The following is a 6,497-nucleotide window of genomic DNA, read 5'->3' as shown; positions in this document are numbered from 1 at the left end:
ATTCTAATTTTTTTAGATAAACGGCATTTCAAATGACAGACTCATTGTTTACATGTGTATTTTAATTATTGGTCAATTTATGATACTCTTATTCTTGAACATACATTCACTGTACATACAGTAGATATACGTTGCCACTATTCATAAGCCTACATATTTTCAAATAGTTGGTGTTTTTATGTAACCCATTGCATTAAGCTGTTAAACATGACACCCTGGTTATGTTTGCAGATCACACTTGAAGCATTTAGCTTGAAATTTATCTCAGATTTCAGCTCATCTTTCCCATGAAACCTAAGGTCAGGTGAGATGGCTGGCAAATCAAGCAACAACATGGTCAGTGAAATAGTTGGTGGTAAAGTTTGACCTTGAGGGCCTACACTCCTTCTGGAAGGTGTAGATGATCATCTTCTGGACAACTTGTTAGGTCAGCAGTCTTCCCCATGATCGAAGTGAAATATTCTAATATTTTGACATACTAGATTTTTGATTTTCATGGATCATTTAATCATTAATCATTTAAATGAAAACAAAAGGTTTTACTTTTTGAATAACATAAAAATGTAATTTTGGAAATGCACTATAAGTAAATGTATGCAGAGGTGTTTGTTTTACAGTTGAAGGAGTCCTTCGCTGTAAAATGTTTAAGAACCTCTGTTTTAACTGCTGAACATATGGGATTAATGTATTCATAAATATTATGGAATATGTTGTTCGAACTGAAACAGAGATGTCACTAATATCTCCAAGGCAGCATGCTTTAGTTAGTAGAAAAACATTATTGATGCTAAAATCACATACTGTATATAAGCCTGTACCCTCACACAGAGTGGAGTAACATCTGATTCTATTCAGTGTCATTTGCAGCAATGCTTTACATGCACTTTAACTGTTTTGCTAAATAATAAGTAAACTTGAAATAAATACTCAACTATAAAATTATATTAAAGACTTTATTTACAAATTAATAAAATACATGTATGTATTGTTGGTGCAAAAAGGCAGAGCATCAAGGGTCCGTCCTCTCCACGACAATCTACAACAGGGGAGAAATAAAGACATGTTATTATAAGTGTCTAGTAAAAAGACTTCATGGTGTTACTATGCAGCTCCATGGCATCTCTGTAATATAAATCCACATATGGGTTTATAAGCAAGTTAATATCACTTCATGATGTTTGACATCATATGACATCAGTTTGACACACGCAGGCAGGCACGCACACAAAATTTCATAGAATGCAAGCTTTTAGTAATGCTGTGTATTAAAACCAATTATTTGGTTTTGCTATTAAGGATTGCTGCAAAATTTGGCCCCATCTTCACCATTCATTAACACACACATGTTCATGAAGAGAAATGTGTCCCTGTCCCCTGATTAAGATGTGCTCAGTGGTGTTCTTGAAAAGAGAGGTAAATACTTCTGAGCACTCACCTTCTGCTCAGGATGTAAAGCTGGTGTAGAAATCAGCTGATACACAGGCAGTTGATGATTTACACACAGTTCACTGTGAGAAGAAAAACACACAATCATACATATTATAAGGAGTATAAACATATATTTAATGACTTTAATGACTAGAATAGATAGAACCTGAACAAAAGCCCCTTTTCTTGACTGTTACATACACTGTGTAAGCACATAACTAACTATTCAGAAGATCTCTAGCTATGATAAAACCACTACATTATACAGCAGTATACATTATATGGCACTCAGGAGCTCCAATAAACTACATACAACAATTCGTTAACCATCTGTAACATTTAGCACATAACAGGAGCAGCTCAGGGATAATTAGCAATAGTTGCTGCTATCTTAGCTCTTTTAGTAAGCTAGCGCTTAGCATAATTATATTAGCTTGCTTATAGATTCATATTTGGACAGGCATTTTACAAAAACAATAAAGCTAACTGTTTACATTACGTATATGTGTCCAAATACACTATTAAACTAATATATATTAATAAACAAGCTAGTTTCCCCATGCTAAGCGCTAGCGGTTAGCATAGTGATATTAGCTTGCTTATAGATCCATATTTGGACAGGCATTTCACAAAAACAATAGAGCTAACTGTTTACATCACGTATATGTGTCCAAATACACTATTAAACTAATATATACTAATAAACAAGCTAGTTTCCCCATGCTAAGCGCTAGCGGTTAGCATAGTGATATTAGCTTGCTTATAAATCCATATGTGGATGTATATTACAGAGATGCCATGGAGCTGATGGTTTACATCAGTGTTTAATGGTCTAAATGAGATAATATTCCTTTTAATCACTGCCATTTACACTCGGCTCGGCATTTCCCCCAAACACTCCAATAGTATTAACACTGCTACAAAGTTATCATTAGTGCCTAAAACAGTAAAAATCTGATTAATTTTATATATTAAACATTACCTGGTAATTGTGTGCAGTTGAAAATTTAGTGAAAATTATAACTTTATCACGCTATAATTCACTGTATACTCCATGATGTTGAGTGCTGGAGCTGATATCCGGAGGTTCCGTGTTCAGTTGCGTTTTGACCCCACTCCCATAGTCCTTTGCGCATTAGCTTTAGCTTTTAGCTTGCAAAATACTGGAGAAAGAGTTCTCACACGGGAAAGAAGTAGTTGCGCACAAACGGAAAAGAGCAGACATTTACACGGGAAAAGGCGCACAGTTACACGGGAAAAAAAACACATTTATAAGGGAAAAAACGACATTTATAAGGGAAAAAGCGGACATTTTCAAGGAAAAAAAACACATTTATAAGGGAAAAAACGACATTTATAAGGGAAAAAGCGGACATTTTCAAGGAAAAAAAAAACACATTTATAAGGGAAAAAACGACATTTATAAGGGAAAAAGCGCACATTTTCAATGGAAAAAAAAAACACATTTATAAGGGAAAAACGACATTTATAAGGGAAAAAGCGGACATTTTCAATGAAAAAAAAACACATTTATAAGGGAAAAAACGACATTTATAAGGGAAAAAGCGGACATTTTCAAGGAAAAAAAAACACATTTATAAGGGAAAAAAACGACATTTATAAGCGAAAAAGCGCACATTTTCAAGGGAAAAAAAAACACATTTATAAGGGAAAAAACACACACATATATGGGAAAGATGATTTGCCCTTCTGGGCCACCGTAACACTCAGGCCCTGCACCGATCACCAGAGTTCATCTCTCTCTTCACACACAACACCATCCATACAGAAGCAGTAACACATGGCATCCTGTAGAACATCTACAACATCTTCTGTGGGATGAGGAGGAAGTTCCCCAGAACCGTGACGCTGACACGCAGCGAGACTCACCATCTCAGATTAAAGGGGAACGTCTTCATTTCAGATTTTTATCAGAGACTCAAAAAAACACCAGCAAGTTTCCTAACCTGAGTCCCGTCTGGTGTGGTTAATTGGAATTTTCCCACACATCGGTTCAAACCGCAGGCTACATGCAAGTAAAGAAGACTCGTGTTGCGTGTCTGATGAGCCAATACTAATATCTGAATAATTTGATTAATTCTTTCAGTCTCATAAAACTCTCAATGCTTCCATCTGTCTTTTATCCTTATGAACTGAAGCTAAGCAGCAAGAAAAAGCCAATTTGATGTTAGATAATGTCCATCTGACTCTTATAACACCTACATACTGCTGTATACATCAAGGACTGAAAGTTAGAGCTAGGCGATATGACTATATCATATCAATATCACAATACACTTCTATGGGAATTGTCATTATAGGAAAAAGGGAAATAGTGAAGAACAAATGGGGGGACTATGGAAATAAGGATAGAAGATTGATGGAAAGTGAAAAGGGAGAATGTCAAGAAAATGGAGGGAGGAAAGAAGGGATGTTGGCATGCAGGGAAAATGAGGTGGAGAGAAGGAGAAAAAGCTATCAGCAGGAATATAGTAAAGAAGGAATGTATGGATGGAAAGTAAAAGAAAAGAAAAGAAGAAGAAAGTGAGGGAGGATGAGCTGGAGGGATGAAGCAAAGGTGGAAAGAAGCGAAAGGAGGAAGAAGGAAAGTAGGGTATAATACATGTACAGAAGGAGGAATGGATGGAAGAAGGGATGGAGTGAAAGAGAAGTGACAGTATAGGACGGAAAAGGGAAGTAAGGATTTCGGGATGAAGGGGTGGAGATGTAAAGAGATGAATAAATGGAAAAAATGATGGAGAAAGATAAAGGGAAGAAGTGATAAATGGAAGGTGAGAGGAAGTGTTGGGAAGGAAGGGGAAGGAGGCAGGATGGGAAGAAGGCATCAAGGATGTTAGAAAGGATCAAATAAGGATAAAGGGGTGTAGAGAAGAAGGGATAGAGGGACGGAAGGAAAGAAAGATGTGGAACGTGCATGATGGAAAAAGGGGGATGCTGGGGTGTAGAAAAGAAGCGATGGATGGAAGGATGGATGGATGGAGAAATAAAGGGGATAAGAGATCTAGAAAAGGATGGATGGTGTCTATGAAGGAAGGAAGAATGAGGAGTGCAGAAAAGAAGGGATTGAGGGAATAATAGTAGGATGGAAAGAGAAATAGTGGGATAAAGTAGGGATATCTGAAAAGTTAGAAGGAGAGAAGAAGAAATTGAGGGATTTAGAAGCATCATCACATAACAAATCTTTTGCATCATAATCATTACACACACCTCAAATTTTGAATAAAAATGATTAAAACACTGTCTGTGTGTAAATCAGCATATCAGCAACGTGTTTATTTCTGTCGTATTGTGTGATAATGAATTCAGGTTAATTAGAGTACGATGATAATAACGATCGCATTAAAAACGAGAAATCAGGATCCGGGATGTAAGAACTTCAGCGTCTCTTCATGAAACTCCAGCGAGAGCCGAGCGACTCGTCTTTAATCAAATCCTTAAAAACTTTCTAATATGGATTAGTTTCATATACAGTATATCTACTGATTGACTGAACTGCAATTTGATTTAAAGAGATAACGACCATTTCATCCTCTGAATCGTCTTACATCAAAGAAAAGACTCGCCGGAGATCTTTAAAGCGGCTCTGTGTGGAGATAAGCCATGAAATAGAATCTTTATCAGATGACTATATACATCAGTCTCACAAAAGCCTTCCAAAGTACTTTCTAAGTGCTTTCACTCCTCTCGAAGAGATGTATTTTATTTAAATGTTACTCTATATGATGTAAAAATCGTATCAACTCGTCAGGATCGCAGTCTTGTTATTACAAGAAAACATCCTGGCGCTACTTCTGGTGCAATAAGATTTTTTATTCTTCCACTGCAGTGCTGCACATCTGTATATTTTAAACTCACTGATTGATTCCTTCATGAAAGATACTGCCGCTGTCAGTGTTCACAAGGAGATGGAGGGAAAGAGAGAGAGAGAGAGAGAGAGAGAATGTAAGACGGAGCACAAATGAGAGACTCTCAAGGCTACGTTCAAGTGCCTCATTATCCAAACCCATTATTGCCGCTCTAAACCCCTCAATTGAATACAATCGGTCTGATCAGAAGGAAGAAAAGAGCGTTCTCTCATTCGTTCCGAGCGCACCGGAGACGTCTGAGCCGAGACGGTGATGTTGATGCTACAGAATGAGGTTTAGTGCTAAATTGGAGCTATTCATGTTAAAAAGCGTCGGAAATGTTTGGCCTTGAGGCAGACGGCGATTTGTAGGTCACATCCATTCTGTGGAGGTGGACATCGATCTTCTGAACGGAGAACGAAGCTTATTCTAGCAGGGCTTAGTGTGTGTGTGTGTGTGTGAGCGTCTTTCCTTTTATAGAGACGCATTATAGTGATGTAAGTCAGCTCAGGAAAACATGTTTAAAGCAGGGAATCTTGAAAACCTGGCTAGAACCATCTCAGCCATGCTTGTACGGAAGAAGTTACCACTCTAACACTGATTATTTTACTATAACAGCACATCCTGAAGTGGTTTATTTTTTCCGCAATCATTACGGAATGTCCTTATTTTTGTGACACAAACCTGACTACTTCTCTTCCTTGAAATTAAGATGTGATGGACAGAGGCCAAATACAAATATATATATTTCAAAAAATTATCAATTTAATATGACTTTATTCATTCTATTATGGGGATAACCATTCTATTATCAGAATTCAGAACTCAAGAGCACTGTGGTTTAACTGTGTATAACCACTGAAACATCACATAGAATCTGATCTAAAGTGAAATAATTCTATACATATAATAAAACTGTTAAAGTGGGCGTGTCTGTGGGCGTGTCCTTAAAATAATTTGTGGGATGTAAGATGAGTAATAGAATATATCAAGATGTTTTTTGGAATTCTTGTCTCTCTGTTTGTTTGTTTGTGCACGTATCAAGTAAAAACTACTAAATGTATTTTAATGGGGTTTTCTCAGGTATATTTGGCCGAGCTTGGGGTAACACATAGGCTTTGTTTTATTGCAATCAGTTCATGGGAAGAGAAGATATGCTAATGTAAAATTTAAATATAAAATGTCGCTATATCATATATAGCA

General features: G+C 36.7%; 1 long non-coding RNA gene across 1 annotated transcript; it reads right to left on the bottom strand.

The window, feature by feature from the left end:
- Positions 1–939: 939 nt before the first annotated feature.
- LOC128528101 (uncharacterized) lies at positions 940–2,680 on the bottom strand. Its single transcript, XR_008360921.1, has 3 exons — positions 2,411–2,680; positions 1,436–1,508; positions 940–1,036 (listed from the first exon to the last, which is right to left on the bottom strand). It is a non-coding gene; the product is annotated as an uncharacterized LOC128528101 (long non-coding RNA).
- Between the last annotated feature and the right edge of the window lie 3,817 nt (positions 2,681–6,497).

This window comes from Clarias gariepinus, chromosome 7 (assembly GCF_024256425.1).
Source record: "Clarias gariepinus isolate MV-2021 ecotype Netherlands chromosome 7, CGAR_prim_01v2, whole genome shotgun sequence".
In the NCBI taxonomy this organism is placed as follows: Eukaryota; Metazoa; Chordata; class Actinopteri; order Siluriformes; family Clariidae; genus Clarias; species Clarias gariepinus.
Note: the sequence above shows the minus strand (reverse complement) of the source record. Positions and strands in the feature narration are given on the sequence as shown.